We start from the raw sequence: 25,884 nt of genomic DNA, 5'->3' as shown, positions 1-25,884 counted from the left end.
TTGCTTTAAAGTTTTAAAGGTTTTTAATACTGCAAAGAGCAGAGAAAGGTCTGCTCACATAAGTAAGTGGTAGGGAAAGACATCAAATGTTCATACTTGCAGCGCACACGCAACCAAAAGTTACAAAATTCATTAAAAAAAAAAAAAACTTTTTTTTTTTTCATGAAGCATCGCAGGATAGTTCCAATAGCCGTTCTTGTTCTGTGTTACACAGATGTGTGGACCTTTATGTCATGGATTTCTATATTAGTGAACGAATTTTCAATCCAACTATTACCAGGTTGTGGGACAGGGAAATATTCTCGAAAACTTGAAGCTAATGCTTTCAAGTGTGCTACAAGTGTTTGTGCATTTCAGCAGAGAGTTTTTCACCTGAAGAATAAATGAAATCCCTGATCACTGGAAATTATGAATAGTTATTGTTTTGTAGTCGTACTGCCCACAGCTGCAGTTTCTTAATCTTAAAAATACTTCTTGCATAAATAGCTGTTAGTTCTATTTTATTACAACACATTTCAATTTTTACGCCTCGCGGACCCCCTGCCTCGGTCCCGGGGTCCGCGGACCATACTTTGAGAACCACTGTTCTATAGGAAAAGAGGACTGCTAACATCGAGAAATGTGTCGTTGGACGTTCGAAAACGATTTATTAAGACTATAGTATGGAGCGTGGCGCTTTACGGATTAGAGACGTGAACACTGAAAAATGCTGAAATATCCAAGCATTTGAAATGTGAGGTTTGGCGCAGAATGCTGCCCATCTTATGGACCGAAATGAAAAGGAATGAAAACGTACTAAAGGAAGCTAATAAAAGACGACAGATCATGAAAATGATAGGAAAAAGGAGAAACAGCATGCTTGACCATCTTATCCGGCACTCCGATTGGATCACGGTGCTGATAGAGGGAAAGGCAGAAAGAAAACCAGGAAGAGAAGGACCAAGGATAGAATATCTAGATACAGTTACGAAGAAGGGGCCTTATCAAAGTATAAAACAGCTTTTCCAAGGGAGAGAAAAAAATTAAAATTTCCATGTTGCCCACCATCCTATGGTTCAGGTGAACAAGTAGAAATCTATATAAATAAAGATGAAAGTGACTATGTTTGTGATTTAATAACCCGACCGATTTCGATCAAATTTTCAACTAGGGGTGTCATTTAGGGGGAGCAGGAGGGACAATTTACCTTCCCCCTAAGAGTTTAAGAAATACATATACCTAGATACTTTAATCGATTGTCGAGTAATATACTAGTACAAAACGTGAAAGTCTTATGTCGGTAGTGCTCTTGCTCCCCTCAAGCGAAGTCTGAAATGACGTCCCTGTTTTCAACCAGGGGCATTATTTAGTGGGACAGGAGGGGGCAATCCCCCCCCAAGAGTTTGAGGAATACATATACCTTAATCGATTGTCTACTAATATACTAGACATACTACAAAACGTGAATATCTTATGTCGGTGGTGCTCTTGCCCCCTTCAAGCGAAGTCTGAAATGACGCCCCCTATTTCCAACATAAATGAGGTTCAGGCCTGAGATGGTTTTTATTATCTCACTTTGACGGTACAACTTAGGGGAGGGGAAGATATTTAAAATGGACGAAAATAACCGGTATTAATGTCAATGAAATGAAATGAAATGCGCCTTTTCTCGGATTTTGTAGACCTGAAAAAAATGAAATGAAATTTTTGACTTTTGCGTCCCACGGTTATACCGGTTAGGCTAAAGGAGACGGTGATGATGAGAGATGAGTGAAATGAAGAAAGTGGGAGGAAACGGGAGAACCCCGAGAAAACCTCCACACACGGTGTTTGACCACCACAAAGTTCACTTGGCGGAGGCTGGGATCAAACCCGGGACCCCATGCAGCAGAGGTGAACGCTCTACTACTGAGCCACCGCACCCCCGTGATATTAGTGTCAAATCCATAGTTTTCGTGGTCGCTGAGACGAACAATCACACTTCCGATGCTGTTTAAATCCAAAATTCACCTCTTTATGTCCAAAATGAGACGTATTCTTCCCATACGAAAAACGGGTATTCTGCCAGTATTCTACAATATCTTCCCTACACTCAATTAGAAATATGCCAAGTTACAAGTATGTCAATCTATTAGTATAAATTTTTATTTAGGGACAAACAGAACAAACATTCAGCCCTATGTACCAATGCGATTTAGTGAATGTACGAAAGTAGGACATTTTAATTTAATTAATTTCAAATAAATCTCTAGTATTCAGCAGGTGGTGTCGATTACTCATATTATAACTGGGTAACAAATATTGTATACGGACATTGAAAATAAAGCTATGTCATTGCAAATTTTAATACCTTTAATAACTTTTTTTAAAAAAAATACTCTGTCTATGTGTTTGTAGACATGATTTCGAATTATCTAGTCACTAATTTTGTCACACGGATAGATTTTAACCAAATCTAATCGTGTACGAAGCTCTTTTCTCGAATTTCGGTTCGGGGAGGATTTTCTACGGTGGATGAAAATGTATACACATTTTTTTCAAAGAACGGTTGGTCTATATGCAACCAACAGTGCGTGTTTATACCGCGGGCTTGTATAACAGTACAGAATAACGTCCTTTAATGGAATAGTTGTGGAAACATTCTTCTTCCTCAATTATCCAGGTTCTAATTAAAACGGAAAACGAAGGTGCTTACAGCTATTAGGAAATAAAAAGTGCAAGTAAAATGGAAGAAAACAAGTACGAGCAAAAGACCAGACGAATACAGGAAGGGAAGAGAATAACCTTTGACCTTGTAAAAGATTATGACACAGTTGACACGTAGTATGTTGTAGTGTATATAACACCAAACTTGTCGAACTTTTCATTGAAAGCTTAGTCGTAAGCACTGGTTAACTTTCTTTGGGGTTAACGTCCCTTCCTACCACAAAGGGTGTATGGAACGTGGACTACAGTTTAATCTGGAATCCGAACTACCGTAGTGCGTACAAATTTCAATGCTCTCCCACCGGGAATCGAATCCGGAACCCAATACAATAAAGGCGTATGCGCATGAAGTTGAGATATTATATTAACCTCTTTTTAACGGACAGAATTATTCTCAGCTCGTACGTATTTGGGACAGAAAATTCTTTCTCAAAATTTTAATGTAAATCTTTAGTTGATCCCTTCAACTGATTCAATAGAGATAACCGAACTTAGACCATCTCTGCATGATTACTGTACATAATAAATAAGTATTGCAGACAAATATTGCAAGTATTCCAAGGAATTCATAAATTGTCGTAATTAGCTAACTCTGTCTACATTTTCAGTATTTAACAGTAATGTTATATGCTCTTATTGGGCTAGACCAGTAAGAAGGACACTATGATGAGTACTGATCTCCTACTAAGACACCACATTGTGAATGATAAGGTCTGACCAGAGGCGGCTCTTGAGGGAAATCACATCGGTAAAAATTGACATTTTATCCCTAAGTTCATGGCTAATCATAAGCGTTCGTCACGCGTTTTTATTACTCATGCGTACGCATGGAATACGCTGACCATGTTTTTTAAGTGTGGATGGCTAATTACAAACGCGAAAGTAAGGGGGCGCGGTGGCTCAGTGGTAGAGCGTTCACCTCCGGTGCTTGGGGTCCCTGGTTCGATCCCAGCTCGCGCCGTGTGGACTTTGTGGTGGACAAACACCGTGATCATGGGTTTTCTCAGGGTTCTCTCGTTTCCTACCACTTTCTTCACTCCACCATTTCATTCATTTCTCATTATAACCGTCTTCTTTAGCCTAACCGGCATAAGCGTGGGCGTAAAACTAAAGATTTCATTTCATTTTTCACAAACGCGAAAGCAATAAAATACGCGGAGAAAACATCAGCTCAAGCGTATTTGGTGCGTTTCGGAACAATAGACCGCCTGCTGTTGCTAGACAAGGGTATTTTAGTAAGAAACAGCTGTTTAGAAGATGCTTTGTGCAGTGTATTGGAACTCTGCTATTATAGACCTGGACCTGGCAAAAAAAAAAAAGACCTGGAAACCCTGACTGGTTCGCAGTATGATTTATAGCTCTGCAGAAAGTAAAATTACCGAATAGCCACCTTGGTCGCGTTCGCTACGGGGGGTAACGCTTCGAAAACACATTCTCAAATAGCCTAACCCTAAGGAGGAAAAACTTTAAATATCTACTAATTTTCGTATACTCTTATTGCAGTATAATGTGTACTTAACTTCCCCAGTTTGTAGTGATAAAATGTTAATTTTTAGCAATGTAACTTCAGTCAAGAGTCGTCAATATATCTGGTTCATATTCCATTTTCACTTTCTACATTCAACATTACTGTTTTCACACATTCATTGTTTTAACAGAAATCGTAGCACCAGCTTCTAATATCAGCCAATCAGTGTTTCATTTATGATTTAGTTTAAAAAGAGCACTATTAACAACTAGATGGCAGCATGTTTTCCGTATATTTCCCATGTATTTTGGATGGAGATATAACATTCAAAATAATTCAATCAAGAAATAATAAACACTTCCGACCAGAGTATATACACTTGTTTATTAAAAAACCAAATTCCAGTGTAACAGTTTCAACAACGTAACGTTGTCTTCATCAGACACTAACTCTGAGTTAGTGTCTGATGAAGACAACGTTACGTTCTTGAAACTGTTACACTGGAATTTGGTTTTTTAATAAACAAGTGTATATACTCTGGTCAGAAGTGTTTATTATTTCTTTAGTGAGTTCCAGAGTCGTGATGGATAGAGTTGCAATTCAATCAAATTCAAGAGATCAATATTCAAAATTTGGCCTCGTCAAAAACAAATTGAATTAATCAGGGAATAATATAGCTGTGCAGTTTTATGATATTTCGTTTCTGTTGGGGGAATATTTATTATTGGAAGTTGTTTCTGAAGAGTAAAATTAAGTACAATACTAGCAAAAATGAATAAAACAATAAAATTAAAAGTTTTACGGATTACTCCTGGTTTCATGATTCATTTTTTTTTTTTTTTTTTTTAAGGCAAAGTGAATATTGGTCTCCTGAATTTGATTAAATTGTTTTGAATGTTCTTGTTCCCTAGAAAATCGTTGGAAAGACACTGAGCCACCGCTGTTCAGGACGAAGTTCGAACATTCGTCCCTTGAATAAAATGAAATGAATTCTTTAAGTTTTATGTTCCAAAGTTATGCCGGCTAGGCTAACGGAGACGGTGATGCTGAGGATGAATAAAATTGTGGAAAGAAGAAAGTGGAAGGAAATGGGAGAACTCCGAGAAAACCCACGCACACGGTGTTTGTCCACCACTAAGCTCACTTGGCCAGAGTTGGAATCGAACCAAGGACCCGATGCACCAGAGGTGAACGCTACTACTGAACCACTGCAGCCCTAATCTCTTGAATATGATTGATTTGTTTTGAATATTGTTGCTTTCTAAAAAAAAAAAAAATCCTTTGGAAAGACACTGAGCCAGTGCAGCCCAGGATAAAGTTTAAATATTCATGAAATTTTTCTCAATATTCAGGACGTCCCGCCTAATACGAACAAGTGGTAACCCCAGTGCTGAGCAATATATTTAAAATTAAGTTCTATAAATTTGTATGCAAGACATACTGGATACATGAGATTATACAATACTAAATTAGTTGTTATTGTTTGTGTACTATTCTATATCTCAAATCAGAATTTGAAAAATGTCTTCAAAGTGAAAAATCACTAGAGGCCCCAAAGCTGGTGGAAGTTGCGAGGAGAGAAAAGAAATACGGTTTCATTGCCACTGTCCGATGTAACCTCCCTCTTATAGAACTCTGCACCCGCCACTGATATACACATCAATCAATGCAGGACATTCGAAAAAAATTCACTGTCACTAATTTTGGACACTTCCAAAAAGTTACTTCAGGTTTAGAGTCACGATTTACTTTCCAGGTCTCAGCATTTTAGTAACCCTGTATTGATGTGCATATTGTATATACAAGGTCACTAAAAAAAATACCCAGGATCTGGAATGTAAATTGTGCCTTTACACCGGAAGTGATTTTCTAGAAGTAGCCAAAATTAATGCCAATTGACTGTTTTCGTTGTCCTGAATCGATTGATGTGCATATTGTCTATATAGAAGTACTGGAAATGTTCGTATCCCGGAAAGTGAGTTATTCACCGTACGATAGTATACAATTGATTAAAAAGTAGATATTTCTCAATCTCATGGGGAGGGTGCAAGGTGGCTTAGTAGTAGAGTGCTAACTTCTGGTCCCTGGTTCGATCCCTGCTCAAGTAAGTTTGTGGTGGACAACAGCAGGTAAAAGTGAAGGGGGAACGTCATTCCCCCACTTCCAGAAATATCCTTCGTTCCTCCACTTCCTAAAAAAAATTACAATGGGCAAAGATAGGCACGGAAGACGCCGTGACGTCATCTGTCCCCCCCTACCTTTTCAGATCTACTTTTACCCCTGGTGGACAACATCTGTCGATTTTCTCGGGGCACTCCCGTTTTTTTTTTTTTTTGTTTTTTTTTTATCCCACCAACACTTCCATCATCATTTACTTGCCTTTTATCATCGTCTCCCTTAGCTTAAAGGGCAGAATCATTGGACGTTAAACTGAATATTTCATCTTTCCAAACTCATGGGAGAGATTTCCTCTGCCCTCCCCAAATAACACTATTGACTCCCCGTCAGTCGTTCTTTCAGAAAAAAAAAAATGTTCCGGGGGAGCACTGTTGGTACTATTATATTTATGATTATATTGTAGACGTATAATTTTGTTCTCCGTGGGCATTCGCAGAGCTCCGGGGGGAGCAGTGCCCCCCTCAAAAAATCTGGAAGAAACACTGCTCCCCGTACAAACCTGTCACTTGAAATTCTTTCCTGTCCTTATAACTTTACAGCTACTTCAACCTATAAACCTCTTTCATGATATAGTGAATAAAACAAAAATAACAACAAACACCGACAATGTAAATAAGAAAATAATTATGCAATCTTTATGTTATTGGTTGCGCAATTTTCAATTACTACAAACTTAGAAATACTAAACAAATCTGGAAACTTACCAAGAACAAGAAGCTCAGCGATACATCGTAACACAAACTCTATGAAATTAACGCAAATGTATTGAAAAATTGTTTCTGCATGTATCAACAAGCACAGTCCAGTTGCACCTTGAAACAAACACTGGCGCTGCTGTGGTGACTGAAATTAAGTCGTCCGAGTGAACGAAGCATTGACAGATGGCAGTGGAGTGAGGGTTATCACATGGTTTGCTGATAATTCCCGATATGTTTTACTTTCTCAAGGAGGATAGATAACGTATCCATAGCTCAACTACGATAACGCGAAACAAAGGAGAGGACAATATTTTTACTAAGAAAGGAAAAAAAAGACAAAAATATAATTTTCATTGGTTACATATTAAGCTTCGTAGTCGACTTTCTTAAGCGTGTGCCTTCTGTACGTGTGTCCCATGTTCATTCCCGGTAAGGCCATAAACATTTATATATTTTTTGCCCCTGTGCTCTAAATAATTTGCCGACCCCCCTGAAAACGACCAATATTAGAGTTGAATTCACAGTTTTTTTTGGGGGGGTCGCTGAGATGAATAGTGACACTTTTAATTCAATTCAACTTGAAGGTCATACCCCACTTCCCATGGAGGGGGCAAGATTTTAAAAGTAATCGAGAACGACAGATATTAGTGTTGAATTCATAGTTTTCGAGATCGCTGAGTTTAACGGTATCAGCTTTCATGATGTTCAAGTTCAGCCTTACCTTTGGGGTGGGGGTAGAGGGTGACTTTAAAAATAATCAGATAAGCTATCTAATTAGTAACTACCGAAATTAGAACGAATTAAACATATTAATATATTTCTCGCGCTTGCGCGGAATCCTGCGGGTTGCTAGTTTTAAATATTACTTTATTGTGAATCTTTAAAAAAATCCAAAATTTTGTCGTCCCCTAAATTCTGCCGCCCTGTGCTCGAGCTCAGAATAGCACTCACCTAAATACGGGCCTGGATAAGGATACTTATTTCGGATATCAGTGGTAGAGCGTTCACCTCTGGTGCTTGGGGTCCCGGATTCGATCCCAGCCCCCGCCAAGTGAACTTTGTGGTGGACAAACATCGTGTGCGCGGGTTTTCTCGGGGTTCTCCCGTTTCCTCCCACTTTCTTCATTCCACCATTTCATTCATCACTCATCATCACCGTCTCCTTTAGCCTAACCGGCATAACCGTGGGACGTAAAACTCAAAGATTTCATTTCATTTCATACTTATTTCGGATACAAATATGGGCAATGATTAGGATCTTCGGCTTCTACTTTAAACAGTGGTTTCTGTCTCATTTAACCTCGATACTGATGCGAGACATTGAACCAGGGGTGCCCAAATGCGGGTTTTAGGATGCAGGTTGTGCTCATGAAACTGTTTGTGGAGGGGGCTTAAACTTTCATTGAAAACTGTACAATCAAACTGGGGAATAATAAATTTGGGGTTAAAAAAAATGGTAAATTTGAAGGAGAAACGTAAATTTAAACAGAAATGGTAAATTTTGAAGGAGAAAATCTATCAATTTAGGGTCACACGTTATGCCCTTTAGGCTAAGGGAGACGAGTCATTAACGTAAATAAATAATGATGGAAGAATCACTGGTGAGATTATGGGAGGAAATGGGATGCCCCAAGAAAACCCACAGACACAATGTTGTGCACCAAATTTACCTGGTCGAGGATCGAATCAGGGACCCAAACAGCAGAGATAAGCGCTCTACCGGTGAGCCAGAGTGCCTCCCAATTTTGGAGGACAAAAGAAAACAATGTTAGGGGGGATTGAGAGCAAGGATATACAGTGGTGTCATTCAGCAGTGGGTGCGGAAAATCAGTATTTTGCCCGGAGTATATTGCGAAATAGGCTCACTATACTTTTAACCTCCCTTGTACTGAAAGTCCTTCCTCCTCCCGCTTTCGAGTTAATTGTTGTGAAATCATCACTTCAGGCGGCTTGCTCGAATTGATTGTTGAACTTTCTCAGGTTCCCATAACTAACACCCCGGCTATTTGAAGCGATCGCAAAGCGTATTTATTGCTCATGCGTATGCTTGGAATACGCTGACCATGTATTTAAATCTGACCGGTGAGTGGCTAAACATAAACGCGAAAGCAATAAAATCGCTGAAAAAACGTCGGCTCGAGCGTATTTGGTACAGATCGGAACAATAGACCACCTGCTGTTTAAAAGATTTCAAAAGGAAGGACAAAAAGGAAAGACGTGTTGCCAGGCAAGGGGAATGTAGCAAGAAACAGCTGCTTGGAAGACGCTTTGTGCAGAGATTGGAACTCTGCTATTATAAAGTATGTGTGTGTATAACAAAAGAAAATTCACAAAAATAGAAGGAAATTCCGAAAAATTAGCTAATCACAGAAAAATCTATGTAACACGGTGATTTCTCGTGATACACTAGATCGACAGTTAGCTGGTGCCATGGTAATCTATAAGCAAAATATTTGGCTTTAGGCATAAGATGAAACAACGAAATAACTTGAATTTGAGCCCCTATCTCCGAAGCTCGAACTCCACCCCCAAACAGATAACCACAAGTGTAATCACAAAGAGAAATTTTCAGTTGTGTTTGAAAACGTGTCCTGTGTACATCTCCAATCATGGTTAGTGTGTTTAACACAGAGGCGTTTATAATCGAAATACAAAATAGGCCATGCCTATATGATTTAAGAAATCCGAACTACATGAATCGTGACTTAAAAATAAAAATGTGGAGAGAAGTGGCTGCGATATTTGTTCCAGACTGGGAGGGAATGGAACGGAATTCTCAGAATGAAGAAGGTAAGAATATTCTTATTTTATGATTTCATTTAATACTATTAAGTAGAGCTACATCGAGCCAAATTGTATGTTCACTATGAATAATAATAATAATAATAATAATAATAATAATAATAATAATAATAATAATAATAATAATAATAATAATAATAATAATAATAAAAAATAATAATAAATTTTGTGTTACAGTTGTGCCAACTTCCAATATACCTAATATATACCAAACCTTAAGGCGCAACAGCCCGAAAGGGCCAGGGCCGGCTATGCGGTATTTTATGGGGTGGATATGTTAGATGATGGAACAATTGCCCTTAGATGGTCTAAGCCATAGATGTGTGCACAAGAGAAAGGCGGAAAATGCCACCTCTAATAGTTTGGTACTTAGGTATATCGAAAATGTTTTAAACAGCAAAGACCATAATTTTAAATTGGGATTCAATACATCTTATTCTCTTTCCAGTCTTTGAAATGACCGAAAAACTACGTTGCCAAATTATTTCGAAACTTAGTTTTGTAAAACAAACACATAATGTTTCAGTTTCCAGACATTTATTTCCATGCAGCTTAGAAATATTCCTGGGAAAGATATGTTTGTTTTATTTTATTTATTTATTTTAACTGCAACTGCTCGTGTTTTATCAACTTTGTTCTGAAACTGAAAATAAGGTGCTAAAATTGGTAGAGAGTAGGAATTTCAGAATTAGCCAAAATCATGAGAAGAAAAAAATTGAAAGATTAAACCAGAGAATTGGTTAAAAATATCATGATGTAAATTTTATACTTGGTGGCTTGGAATTTAGCGGTCCTTTCAGCACCGAAGCTATACAAGATATGGACCTACAGTTTTAAGGTGGAATCTAAACAACCTTTATGCGCTGAAACTTTTCAATGATCTCCCACAGGATTCGAATCCGGAACCCCATTCTCCAAAGGCACGTGCATAGCTAGTAAAGTATAAAGTAGTGTAAATGTTGGAATTTATTGATTGGGGTCTAATATTTGTTTTCGATACAGAGGATATCTTTTAAAAAAATGCCTCTTGCTCCGTCTCTTTCGACTATATCAGCGAGGCTACATCAGACGTGAACTACAGCTCAACATGGGACCCTAACCACATAACCTCCTGCTTAGAATAGAATTCAGGTGTACCACGCCAAAGACACGTACGCTTACCGCTTAGTCACGAAGGAGCTCCATATATTGATGGAAACGAGACCGAGACTAATACGATGTTTTTCGACTCGAGACGAGACCGAGAGTGTATTGAGTTTCATCTCGTCTCTACACCATTCCTAACATACATACACATTCTTTTCATACAGATACACAGATTAATATGGATTTAGGAATAAATTGAAAAAGCAACAATCTAACACCAACTGAATTGTTTTCCAAGTTTGATTAAGATAAAGTAAGCTGTTTTGGTCGTTTACTTTGTCTGTACTTAGTTTCCTCTGTGTCTTTTTTTTTCTTTACATAAGAAGAAACTGCAGCTAACACCAATACTTCTTCGATAACCTTCATATCTTATCACAAGAAACCAACTGAAGCAGGTCATTCTCATTCTACACTTCTGGCGCGGGAAATGAAAAGAAAAGACCTGGAAACCCTGACTAGCTCATAGTATGATTTACAACTCTGGTGAAACTAAAATTACCGTATAGCCACATAGGCCGCGTTCGCTGTGGGGGGTAACGCTTTCTCGACTAGCCAAGTACTAATTGTTAAAATTGTCTCCCATCTCTAGGTTCAATATATACGAAAAGAAAGGAAATACTAATAACTCTGTAATATTAATTTTGCGAATCTTTGAAAGAGATAATTAAGATATGCTGCACTTGACAAACAATACTTTAACTAGCTGAACCTGCACTCTCTGCTTCACTCACATATGAGCATGAATCACCTTGCCATTCCTCACAATATTTATACATGTCCCTTTACAAACACAAGTGAAAGACGCCTTGAAGCTTTTTTTTTTATTACAGTAGAGCGTGGATTATCCGAAGTAATTGGGGGACATGGGTGTTCGGAAAACTGGTTTGTTCGGATAATCGAACTGTACATGTTTATTTGCCATGCGCGGAGCGGCACGCCTCAACTCTAAGCTGGCGCAGCTGTTGCTGTGAACAGCTTTGATACTGCCACTACTTCTACAGCCAGTGCCAAACCGACAGAAGTGTGCTGATTGTTGAAACACAGCGACTGGCGGCTTGGCCGATCAGCAGCGCCTTATGAAGGCCCCATTAGAAGCAATGTTCCGCCAGCGGTGGCTCAGTGCGGCGACTACTGTGGGAAACTTGGTTTGGGAGTGAGGGGGATGATGGACGGTAGGGTGGGAGAGTAACAGGTGCGAGCGAGTGCACAGTTCGGTTAAGCGGTCATTCGGTTGACCGACGTTCGGATAATCGACGCTCTACTGTATTAGTTTTTTCGATATCTCGCAACGTTTGCAAGATTTGAGCCTACTTCCCGTTCGAGATTCTAATTCATGTATGATCAGTGTTTTCTTTCTTCTTGAATGCAGTATGTAATAAGCAAATACATACACAATTAATTATAACGTCAATGATATATGGTGTCATTGGGCAAAACACTCAAAAAAAAAAAAACAATAGAGATTCATCTTAGACGAGAAATGATTATCCTTCGTGAAATAAACGCCTGAGAGATATGCAACCCCCTTATACAACTATGTGGTGTTGGAATTTATAACTCGTAGGATATGACGCTTTTATTATTATTTTTTTTAAAATTTCAACATTTCCAGTGTACCTATATAAATGTAACCTATATAAAGAACCCAGTGTACCTATATAAGAAAAAATAATGGTCATGTTTTTAAATATTCAATTAGAACTGGACACTATACAAAATTTGGAATCGACCAGTGAAAACGGGAAGATATGATTTTATGAAGATACTGTAAAAGTATTCAAGAATAGCAACATTATAGATAAGTACTATTCTGCACACTATGTAGGGTGTTTCAAAACAACACCGACAACGTTTGGGAGGTGATAACTTACACCAAGATAAGACAAAAAGTATAGGCCAACCTGGGTGCACAATTGCTTCCTTTCGGAGTTATTGGTTGCCGAAAACATGAAGGTACATAGCTCCAATACTATGAGACCTACCGTAGGCGGGTCAAGACTTCAGTTAGGAACTAGTATGTATTCTATCCAAATATCTAAGTTTCAGAATCCTGTAGTGCTTCCGAAACAATTTTTATAGAGTTAGTTCGTGAGTACTTCAGATTATATCCCCCTAGCAAGCTCCCTCTATAAAAATTGTTGCGTGAGTACCTTAGCATTTTGAAACATTATTTTTGGATAACGCACATATTCGTTTCTGAATGAAGTCTTGATCCGACTACAGTAGGTCCATAGTTTTGGAGCTATGGACCTTTAATGTTCATTTTTTTCATGTTTTCGGCAGCCTATAACTGCGAAAGGAAGCATTTGTGCACCCAGGTTCGTCTATACTTTTTGTGTTATCTTGTGTCAGGAATCATCTTCTAAACGTTGTCGGTCTTGTTTTGAAACACCCTGTATAGTATTTTGATACATGTAGTGCAGTATTGTTTGTTATACAGCATGGCATTAAAAAAACAAAATCCTCTCATTAGTATTATATTGTGGTTTAAGGTTTCATTGTAGAATTTGTAAAATATTGTATTCTTTTCAATATACTTGTTATATATTTTGTTAATATTTTTTTCTATTTTTTTATTTGTTACCCCATCAAGATTCTGCTGCCTACAAAAATGAAATGAAATCTTTAAGTTTTACGTCCCACGGTTATGCCGGCTAGGCTAAAGGAGACGGTGATTATGAGAGATGAGTGAAATGGTGGAATGAAGAAAGTGGGAGGAAACGGGAGAACCCCGAGAAAACCCACGAGCACGGTGTTTGTCCACCACAAAGTTCACTTGGCGGGGGCTGGGATCGAACCCGGGACCCCAAGCACCAGAGGTGAACGCTCTACCACTGAGCCACCGCGCCCCCCTTCTGCTGCCTACAGTCGGACAATTTGTCCATACCGACCAGATGCCACGGTCGGATTGCCGGCACCGGACGCCGGCGTCTTTCAGTGTGATTTTCGACCGCGACGAATAGTTGCCTTGCCGAGCAGTCGGCAAACAGCCGTAAAGGCACGGTAAATGCGCCGGCGCCGCAGTCGAAAAGAGGCCTGCATAAGGAGTCGGCAGAAAGAGGCCTTTCTGACTGTTTGCCGACTCTGACGGTCGGCAACAGTCGGCAAAAAGTCGGCAAAGGGCATTTTATTTTACGATTTTCGACCGCTTACCGCTTCGGCAAAAGGTCGGCAACTTTCAACAAGTAGATCGTCGTGCCGCCGCGGACGGGTGCTGGCTGCCTCCGGCGGCCCGCCACCGTCGATGGCAGCATTCCCTCTTTCCGACCGCGACTTCCTGATAGGGTATCGTCAAACGGTGTAACTTTGGGTCGGACTGAAGTGGAAGATAAGGCATGAGTCTTAGCTTAGTCTTCAATAAATTGAAATTAAATTAAATTCAATACTTTTGTGCAATTATTAAGGACTTAATTATAACAACAATCCTGTGCGACGTCTATTAGCACAACTATTTACTGGTAGGAATTAACTGAAGAAATTGTCTTTTAAGGAATCTTCATGATGCCCCTGATCTCTCTACAAACAACATTACAAATATCTTAAACAAGGTTGTATAATATTTCAGGATAACAGGGCGCACAAACTGACATTCGTCGCTGTGCCTCGAAGAACAGTAGGGATGCGCACGAGACGAGTCGAGACAGGATTTTCCTGACAAAATTCGAGTCTAGACACGGCTCTTCCAGTAAAGAAATATACATTTTTCGAGTCGAGACATCACTTTTACAGCACATTTTCGAGACGAGACAGCCACAAATCTTGTCTCGTGCGCATCCCTAAAGAACAGCTATGTGACATTTTTGTCGAAAATGAGTTATGCCGTGCAAATAAATCTGAAAGCTGTCAGGTAGAGTCCCTTATAATGCGGTAAATGAATATTCAATTGTTTCGCCACGACAATGAAAAGATAATAGATTGAAATTAAAGGCTTCACGTTCTCATCAAGTACGTATTGATACTCTATGTGTTTATAAAGGAAGCAACAGATAATCCGACATGTGCTACGTAAACCCCAAAATAGTAATGTAATATTGTTGAAGCAAGCTACAACAATGTCCAGTGCATAATATACGCAGGTGGCCCAAAAGTATGTATACACCCCTGCATTGATCAAGTATAATATTCTGGTTTATGGTTTTAATTGCTTCGGCTCTTTCGAACTTAAGATGTAAGTAAAAAAGCACATTAAGAACAAATAATAATGACACTAAGTCTACCTCATGGATAACAATAAGAAATGAGATGAAATGTAATGAGCTGATCAGTACGATACTGTATACCTACTTTTAGGCCACCCTGTATTTTTCAAGTGTTTCCGTATATATTTGGCAAAATTACACAAAGTTTGGAATGTTTATTGCTTCTCCTGAAAAGTTGCGGTTTTAACACATAGCGATTCTTCGAGGCGCAGCGACAATATTTCCCTTTTATAATTAGGATATAAATATAACAATAATAATATCCAAAAACATGATAATATGATCATATAGTAATACTGATACTGAGTCAATTTACTCTACTAATTATGAAACCAGTTGAAGGATAAGGGGAAAAGACAAGGAATGTCCATGTGTGTGCTTTAACGAGTGCTTTGGCCTATTCGTTGGTGACTCTTGGTACTATTTTACTGCGTACAATAACGAATGGACAATAACTTTTAAATTTATTAAATGATCGTTCGTGTAATTCAACCCTATCCATTTTGTACGCGGTTTTCAATATTAAAAAGCCGTTTTCTCAAAAATGTAGTTTTGTAACATTCCTTCTTTTCCCCCCTTACCCTTCATGTTGTTAAATGATTTGAGTGAACAGATTTAGGGATATCCAGTCCAGAATAACATTATGGCACAAGGACAGGAAATCAGCACTCTTGATCAAAGATATTATCTACTAGAAAGATGCAGTCCATAAATATATTATTATTATTATTATTATTATTATTATTATTATTATTATTATTATTATTATTATTATTATTATTATTATTATTATTATTACTTTACTTTAATGGATCACTATTTGGAAAATAATTTTTCTTATTTCGGGGGAGGAGGGAAATATATATTCGAGAATTCAGCTATTTTCACAGTAAGTGGACAGGGAAGAAGATTTAAAGTCGTTTGTGAAAGATACATTTCTTCTCTAAATATATGATCAAGCGTCAAGTCAAAATCACCACTTTTACAAATAAGCTTTGCAAAGAATAAAAGCAGTGTCAATCGTTAGTGTTACAAAGTACAACGTTAATACTAGGGATGGGCAAAACCGTTTTTTTTTATATAAAAACCGGAAACCGGTTTCTAGAAAAACAGAAACTAAAAAATCGACATTTCGGTTTTCTCCAAAAACCGGTTCGGTTTTCTTCAAAACCGGTACGGTTTTCAGCGAACTTGGTTTCGATGAAAACTTTTGGAAAACTATTTCTACGGAAACGGAATCAGTTTTCGGAAAACAACGAAACACTGTTCTGATCAGAAATAGAACAAATTTTGAAAAAAAAAACGGAACCGGTATTGAAGAAAACCGAAATCGGATGCGTTGAAAACCGAACCGGTTTTTGGAGGAAACTGAAACAGTTTTTTTGAAAATTTTCAAAAAACTGTTTCGGTTTTTCTGAAAACCGTAAAACCGGTTTTTGTGCCCACCACTAGTTAATACCCTAACGTAAGGACTTGGAGTCAAATCAAAGATGCCACTTTTACTCTTACTAATAAGCTTCCTGGGAAACGAAAATTGTGTCAATTGTTAGTGGTACGTTAGTATTCGTTAGTGCTGCAACACAATATTAGTGCTTCGACGTACAGAAAGATATGATCAAATAAACTGGCGATTCTGGCTTGACGTAAGGCCAAAATGGACAGTTTCATTTAAGTACATAAAAACAATAATGTTCGCTTGTAGTAGCTACTAACCAGCATTAACATAGTACTAACGATTGTCACCTTTTTCGCTTCCCGCTCAAGCTTATTTGTAAAAGTGCCAATTCTGTCTAAACTGACACATTGATTTATTAATAACTTTTCATAGGCAACTAACATTGTACTTGTAAAACTGACGAGCACTAACGTACCACTAAGGATCGACAACTTTTTCATTTTCGGCAAAACGTATTTGTAAAAGTGGCGATTTTCGTTTGACGTCAAGCCAGATTCACTAATTTATTAATTACTTTTTATACGTAGGAGCACTAATGTTGTACTTTTAGTACTAACCATTAGTGACATAGCACTAATAATTGACACTTTTTTATGTTTTCTGTAAAGTTTATTTGTAAAAATGGCGATTTTCGCTTTACGTCAAGCCACAACTGCCACTTTGATTTGTTAATAACTTTTACGTAGGAGCACTAACGAATTTCGTTTTAGCATTCATCAGAAACCTTTTTAAAGAAACTTTTCACACATATGGCCACTAACGTTATGTTTGTAGCACTAACTAGCACAAACATAGCACTTACGACTGGAACCTTTTATGTTCTTCCCAATGGTTATTTGTAAAAGCAATGAATTGGGCTTGACGTCAAGCCAGAATCGCTACATTTATTTGTTAATATCTTTCCTTACGTAAGAGCAATGACGTTATGCTTGAAGTGACCCACCAGTACTAACGTAACACTAACGATTGGCACCCTTTTCGTTTCCTGCAAAGCTTATTTGTAAAAATGGCAAGTTTTGCTTGGCATCAAGCCAGACGTAGGAGTACTAACGTTGTAGAACTAACCAAAACCGTTGCGTGTTACTTGCCACGGTGTTACTTGCCACCATTGGAATTTCGTGTTACTTGCCACGGTTACCTTATCGCATATTTATCTATCTATAACAGCGTGTCCGTTGCCACGCACCTGCATCCATATTTGACCTTGAGGGGGTGGGAGTAATTTCCCTGTGTTGTTTTATCTTGGCTGGAAAGCTCATTCTAGTTTCTTATAACAGCGAAACACTTCCTTCCACAATTTCTTCTTTATATATATATTTCTTCTTTAATGAGGCGTTTCTCTATTCCCTCAATTAATTTTTCATAGTCTTTATCACTAATTAAAGACATGCTAGTCACAAATCAAAGAATGTATTAGTTTCCATTGCGAACACTTCTTTTCACGCGCTACACACGGAACGAACTGTTACGTGAAAAAACTTGTAGAAAACATTTATTTTTTACCTTTCTATTTGGAGATATCTCGGCAACTTTTCTGTTGCCGTCGCCTCAGTGAGCGGACTCCCATAAGATTCAATGCATTTTTAGGTGTTGCGCAACTGTACCGTCGCCGAGCTGTTGCCCTGCTGTCCCCTGCTTAGCAACACCTCGGCAACTTTTCTGTCTCCCGTCGTCTCAGTGAGCGGATTCCCATATGACTCAATGCATTTAGCCAGAGCAACAAGATAGTTGCACGACAAAATGTTGCCAGTGAACGGTAGACCTAAGGCAACAGCTTGGCGACGAAACAGTTGGGCAACATCTAAAAATGCATTGAGTCTTATGGGAGTCCGCTCACTGCGACAAGTTGCCGAGGGACATCCAAGCAGAGAGATAAAAAAAAATAGATGTTTCGAATTACTGAAGAACTTCAATTGTTTGTGCAGATTTGCAAGAATATTCCTTTCATCAGAATCTTGTTTTGTTTCTTGTATTTCGTGCGAGTTTTGTGAGTTTTGTGACACGCATAAATGTAACAAGGTTCCTATTTCTTAAATCAGAAATTTGCTTTGTTTCTTGTGTTTCAGGTAATTGCCTTGCTTTGAAAATTGCTTGGGAAATTACTCCCACCCCCTCAAGGTCAAATATAGATGCTGGTGCGTGGCAACGGACACGCTGTCATAGACAGATAAATATGCGATAAGATAACCGTGGCAAGTAACACGAAATTCCATTAGTGGCAAGTAACACCGTGGCAAGTAACACGCAAACAACCAAAACTGACGTAACATTAACGATTGACACCCTTTACGTTTTTCCCAAAGCTTATTTGTAAAAGTGAAGATTTTGGCTTGAAGTCAAGTCAGAATCACCGCATTATTTTGTTAATAAATTTCCGCACATAGGAGCATGTAGCACTAACAAGAGCTAACGATTGGTGTAAGTTTTATAATGATTTCCAGATGTGACTATTTTGCCTTGATAAATATAAATAAAATTATTTTCTCATTTTAACTTTTGATATTAAGCTTTTAATATAAATATGTATATGTTTGTTGCATTAAACATTACACTAAAATTATGTACAGGGTCTTCCAAAAATCAACATAAGCAATTTCTCAATTGATGACTTATGATCACATGTTGCGATGTACGTACAAAGTAGCTTTACTATGAATGTGACATGCGAAGGTACTGATATTACTGATATTGATAATCGTGCCCATTTGTCACCAAATGGTTGAAGCGCTTACTTTCTGTGTGCGTGTGCGTGATCATGAATTCGCCCCCTTCGGAGATGCGTGCCTCGGATATAAGTTTAAATAGTGGTTTATATTCCACAATAAGCAGTAGATCCTATACGGTAGCGTTAGTGTTAAAAAGATACATTAAACATTAACCACAAAATTAAAATTCCTGTTCATTCCTTTGCGTCATCCATATTGAATTTTTCACAAGTGAATGACTATCATAAACTAAATATCAAATAGACTGCATATATCAAATATGATGCTTTTTATATCATACGGTTCTAACTAATCCGTTATAATTATAAAATATATTCATAGCTTATATCGGACTAGTGAAAAAAACTCCAAGTAATTCCCTATTTCATATATATAAAAAAATTCTCTATCAACAAAATGGGTTCTATATGTTAGGAAGTATATAAAATTTTGATAGCCAAAATTTTATTTTTCTAATAGATTGTACTTGAACACTTAGAGCCCCATTAAATTAGGCCACCAGTTGCGCAACCAGTGGACGGAGCACATGGCGGGGCATTGAACTATATAGAGCCTATTACACTAGCGCAACTGGTGGCGCCACTAAGAAATCGGTGGAAGGCTGGTTGCCGAGCTCAGCAACTACCCGGGCAACCATTAGTGGCGCGGGACACACTTGGATTATTGTTCTTAACGTAGCGTACACTAGGCCACTGGTAGAGCCACAAGTAGCAGGTTCAAGACAGGGGCGGATGCAGGACCGACTCCTGGGGGGAGGTGGTGGGTTGTCATAATGCTACTTTTAAGGGCTCCAAAATCTGGGATGGTATTTATATATATATAACAAGAAAGTTTCCTCTTCTGGGAGGCGATCGCCCCCCCCTGGATCCGCCCCTGGTTCAAGAGTTGTTTGATCATCTGTGCTCGCTCTGTGACTCATCAGACCGCTCTGTGTAGTGTTATTTGATTCGCGAGAAAATGGCAAGCGGCAATGAAGGGGTGGCGGAAATACAATGAAGAAAACCAGAAAAGAAAACAAAATCCAGGAATTAGACAAATTAATAGCCCTTTGAAGTTCTATAACTATTCTATCATGTACTAAAACACAATAACACACTGAGAAGTGGAAGCCTGACGAAGACACAGTTATTGTGTTGAAACTGTTATGTGATTGTGCATGTGCGTCTCTGTAGGGGGGGAAGCGAGGGGGACGCGTCTCCCCAATATTTTGAAGTACAAAATATTCAATATTTTATTCTAATTTATTTACTAACGACAGGAATAAAATAATAATAATAATAATAATAATAATAATAATAATTATTATTATTATTATTATTATTATTATTATTATTATTATTATTATTATTATTTGGAATATAATATTCAGGCTGTGAAACGATTGTAACAGAGTTCTTGATATTACCTTAGGTGGTCCGTGAAGGTAAGCAAAAAGGTAACAAATGGAATCGAAGATTAAAAAAAAAAAAAAAAAAAAAACAGGTTGGCCTAGGTAGTACCATTTAAATCACTTTCTTTGATGTCGCCCCCAAATTTCACATGCCAGAGACGCCAGTGTGATTTTTTTTTCACATATCACATAGTCTTGCTCAATGTGTTAATGTGTTTTAGTACTTTAAAGTTCTATTATATATTTTTAGGTACTGAAGTAGTGTCTTCATTATTCGATTAAAAAAGAACCAATAAAGCTTTTTACTTCGTTTTTCGTTTGCTTTCTCGATCCTAGAGGCATTGTAGAATACGTTACGTATGGTTTCACTCCTTTCTGCGTCGAAGTGATGACGTCTTAAGGCCGTGTCTAACGTTTTCAGCTGTGATCATCAATTCCTATATAATAACATGGTGAACTTCTTTCCAAAGTATTATGAAAACTATTTGTATTATGCAGTTCAAAATTTCTCCAGATGTTAACTTACCCCAATACTACATGTTCACTTTTTTATTTTTAATCTAGCTCTTATAGTTCATTAATATTACATTTTAAAAATAAATGTGACAACGCTGGAAATAATATAAAAATAAACACAAATTCAGGTATTGGAGAATCACCAGGGTTTCTTTTCCTGCTCGTGAAGTTGCAGATACAATCTCCCCTGATTCATTCACACCATTGTTCCTCACTGATCTTCAAAAAGTTGGTAGGGGAGGATAACAAGTTATGAAATGAGAAAAGATTGTTCATCTAATAATGTGGAGAATGTGTATCTTCGAAGTTATGTTAGTTGACAATCTGATCATATGGTTCGAAAGAAAAGACTGGCTGCTGTCAGAAATTAGACAACCTTAACTGCCTACACATCTTTTTACTTGTGTTTTATAACAAGCCTTGTCAAACAGGATGCACTTTCTCTATTTTCATTTTTCGACCATTTTAAAGCCTAAGTCTTGATTTTTGCGGGGTGAAAATGATGAGACACAACAGAGGAAATGCAAAACTAAAAGCATATTATCAATATTTTGCTTTCCAAAATAAGGAATGTAACTTTAAAAAATAAAACTTATAACTTTAAAAGAAATATCTGGGAAGATGAAAGAACAAATCATGGAATTTCAGGCGTGTGCCTAATAGTAATATACAAAATAAATAAACAAATAAATAAGTATTACAATATTTGAGGATCTAGATCATTTGGACCCGACACTGGCATTCCAAGGATAAGCAAATGAAATATTTTTTTCACTTGATTTTGACTGAAAACCTGATTTACAGAATTGATTGAAAAGTTCGGGGGAAAACTACGATAACTCTAATTTTAAAACCGCGTGAGTTGGTTACAGGGTTACAGGAAACAATAATAACACTCATGTGAGCTGAATTGCGGAAACAATTCGATTTTTTTTAAAGCATACTAAATATGCTGTTGTTTCAAACTTGAACTCTTTCGACTATTAAGCTCAAATAATTGTTATCATTGTTTTCCCTCAAACTCTTCAATTATATATATATATATATATATATATATATATATATATATATATATATACAGGGTGATTTAATAAGAACGTACCAGGCCTATATCGCAGCTAATACTGCACGTAGAGCCATCAAACCAAAAATTGCATTACCAAATCGTTTGTGTAGAATGCAATAAAAATAGTAGCGAGACCAGTGGCGTCTCGTGAAGACCTCCGACGGGGGGCAACTTCAAAATTTGAAATAGAAAGTGGTATAACTGTTGGAATCGTTCGAAAGGACATTAAATGTCATGTAACTTTTAGAGGACAAACTTTGTCATATCCTTTCCCAATTAGCCCATAAAATATTCACTATACACTTGGAAAATAATAATATTTGCATTAAATAAATGACAAGGCAGAACATAATAAGTGATTTTATTAATTTTTGAAAGATGAAAGGAAAGATATTTAAGCAGTTATTTTCCGGCTTATTAATACAACACTTGCGTCAAAAAGAGATCTTCACAGTTCGCTCATCATATAATTTAATTAGATAAAAGTGCAGAACAAGAATGGAGTGACACTTTTTTTTTTTTTGAAAATTTACGTGTAAAATCTGTTAATTCAGAAACGAAGAATTTATTTATGTAGGCGAATAACGTGTAACTCATGTAACAGATACAACACAAAAAAGTTTGCCCCATCACCATGATATTGTTCTATGTGAACAATGAAATGAACATAAGTATTTAGTAATATTATGAAGGTTAATTTACATTTGTGGACTAATAATTATAACAAATATATTCTGATCAATAGCATATTTAGGGGGGCTATCGAACTCGAAGCTCCTCGAAGTAATTTCATTATTATTTTTCGCATTACAGCACAACAGAAATGCATCTTATTGATTCTCAAGCCCCCCTCTCCACGAAACAAGATCCTAAATTTGCCACCGGTTTTGATAATATTTGAATCGGTATTATATAATTATCACAAAAATAAGAACACGTAAGATCTTAATAACTGTAGTCGTATTGTCGAACGAAGTTTCAAAGGGTTTACCTCTTGAATGAAAATGTCATAGGTACTTGTTAATTTGCATTTGAAACTAACATCTCTACAAGTGCATTCACAGTTTATATTGGAATGTATTTCACTGTAGCGCAAGAAAACAAAAACTGGATATTGTATCTTTTTACCTTTTTCAATTCGAGACGAGGCAAGAAACACAACAATTATCGTCTCGTTTTCGAGACGAGAAATTCCTCGAGTCCTGTGGGCAACACTAATTCACTCAAGTCTTGGATCAAAAACACTATTTTAGTGTCACAAGATTCATATGTAAAAAGCTATCAAATTGATAAAATGATGGTACGAAAACAATGAAGAGCATTTATCTACGTTTAAAATATACAAGTCATTACACAATTTACTCCAATGATAAGTATGGTTTAAATGTTGTTAGATCACACTATTCGTGGACAAATCGTGACGCAGAACGGTTGTGATAACTTCCAGTTGAAATTAAGAAAAACAATTAGGGAGTAGTAATTGCGGCACCCTATCGCGTTTTTGATTATCCTCAATGAGGGGCCCCAAGGCCCGGGGTCAATGACCTAGGGGTACCTAGGACCACCCCCTCTAAATTTTGGCAGGGGTACCATGGCCCACCCCCTAAATTTTGGCAGGGGTACGTAGGACCACCCCCCTTAAATTTTGGAAATTGCCAAATCTAAAAATTTGGTGTGGTAGCCTAGGACCATAGTATGTACCTCTATCAGTATTGGGTGTCTATGTCGTTCCCTTTCATGGGTAAAAAATTGCCAAAAAGTCAAATTTCGGGGGTTTTTGACCTAATTTATCCCCTTGGATGAGGTGTTATTACCCTATATGGTTATATGGGCGTATACAGGGGTCCATTCCCTTTCATAAGACATGGGTATATTAATGCACCCCTTGAAAAATTTGGGAGGGGTACCTTGGCCCACCCCTTAAATTTTGGAAATTGCCAAATCTAAAAATTTGGTATGGTAGCCTAGGACCACAGTATGTACCTCTATCAGTATTGGGGGTCAATGTCGTTCCCTTTCATGGGTAAAAAATTGCCAAAAATTCACATTTCGGAGGTTTTTGACCTAATTTATCCCCTTGGATGATGTGTTATTACCCTATATAGTTATATGGGCGTATACAGGGGTCCATTACCTTTCATAAGACATGGGTATATTAATGCATCCATTGAAAAATTTGGGAGGGGTATCTTGGCCCACCCCTTAAATTTTGGAAATTGCCCAATTTAAACATTTGGTATTATAGTATAGGACCCTAATATGTATTATGATAAATTTGGATGGTCCACCTCGTTCCCTTTTAGTGGTACCAAATTGCCAAAATATAAACGTAAGCAATACGTAGTACCACGTGTTTGGTTTTGACCTAATTTATCCCCTTGGATGAGGTCCTATTACCTTATATGTTTATATGAGCGTATACAGGAGTCTATTACCTTTCATAAGACATGGATATATTGGTGCACCCCGGGAGGGGTACCTTGGCCCATCCCTTCAATTTTAGAAATTGCCCAATTTAAACATTTGGTATAATAGTATAGAGCCCTAGTATGTATCACTATAAATTTGGGTGGTCCACCTTGTTCCCTTTCATGGGTACACAATTGCCAAATTTTAGTACAACCACATGTTTGGTCTTTTGACCTAATTTATCACCTTTGATGAGGTGTTATTATCCTATATCGTTATATGGGCGTATACAGGGGTTCATTACCTTTCATAAGATATGGGTATATTAATGCACCCCCAGGAGGGGTACCTTGGACCACCCTTTAATTTTGGAAATTGACCAATTTAAACATTCGGTATAATAGTATAATATACCCTAATATATATTAATGTAATTTCGTTCCCTTTTAGGGGTACAAAATTGCCAAAATATAAATGTAAGCAATACGTTGTACCACGTGTTTCGTTTTTTTTACCTAATCTATTCCATTGGACGAGGTCCTATTACCTTATACGTTATATGGTCACGTATGGGGATTCATTTCCTATCATAAGACATAGGTACATTTGTGCACCCGGGAGGGGTACTTTGACCCACCCCTTTAATTTTGGAAATTGTCCCTTTTATATGTTTGGTATTATAGTATAGAACCCTAATATAAATTACTATAAATTTTGGTGGTCCACCTCGTTCCCTTTCATGGGTACACAATTGCCAAATTTTAGTACAACCACGTGTTTGGTTTTGGCTCAATTTATCCCCTTGGATGAGGTCCTATTACCTTATATGGTTATATGGTCATGTATATATTGGTCCATTTCCTATTATAAGACATGGGTACATTGATGCACCCTTTAAATTTTTGGAAGGGGTACCATGGCCAACCCCTTAAATTTTGGAAATTTTCCAATTTGAGCATTCGGTATCATAGTACATGCCTCAACATGTATCATGATAAATTTGGGTGGTCCACCTCGTTCCCTTTTAGGGGTACAAAATTGCCAAAAATATAAACGTAAGCAATACGTTGTACCACGTGTTTGGTTTTTGGCCCAATTTCTCCCCTTTGATGAGGCTCTATTACCTTATATGGTTATATGGTCAT

The 25,884-nt window shown here is 37.5% G+C and overlaps 1 protein-coding gene across 2 annotated transcripts in view; it reads right to left on the bottom strand.

Annotated features, from left to right (window-relative positions):
* LOC145684317 (ATP-binding cassette sub-family C member 5-like) overlaps positions 1-25,884 on the bottom strand; it is a 247,495-nt gene that overhangs the window by 194,541 nt on the left and 27,070 nt on the right. The window contains exon 1 of one of the 2 annotated variants that reach the window (XM_081756503.1): positions 7,036-7,189. The exons of the other annotated variant lie outside the window; for it this stretch is intronic. The gene's annotated coding sequence lies outside the window, so the exon portion shown is untranslated. Of the gene's footprint in view, positions 1-7,035; positions 7,190-25,884 lie in introns of those variants that run through there. 2 annotated transcript variants of the gene reach the window in all.

This window comes from Thermobia domestica, chromosome 4 (genome assembly GCF_964235325.1).
Source record: "Thermobia domestica chromosome 4, izTheDome1.hap1.1, whole genome shotgun sequence".
In the NCBI taxonomy this organism is placed as follows: domain Eukaryota; kingdom Metazoa; phylum Arthropoda; class Insecta; order Zygentoma; family Lepismatidae; genus Thermobia; species Thermobia domestica.
The sequence above is the reverse complement of the archived record's forward strand: the minus strand, read 5'-3'. Positions and strand labels throughout refer to the sequence as shown.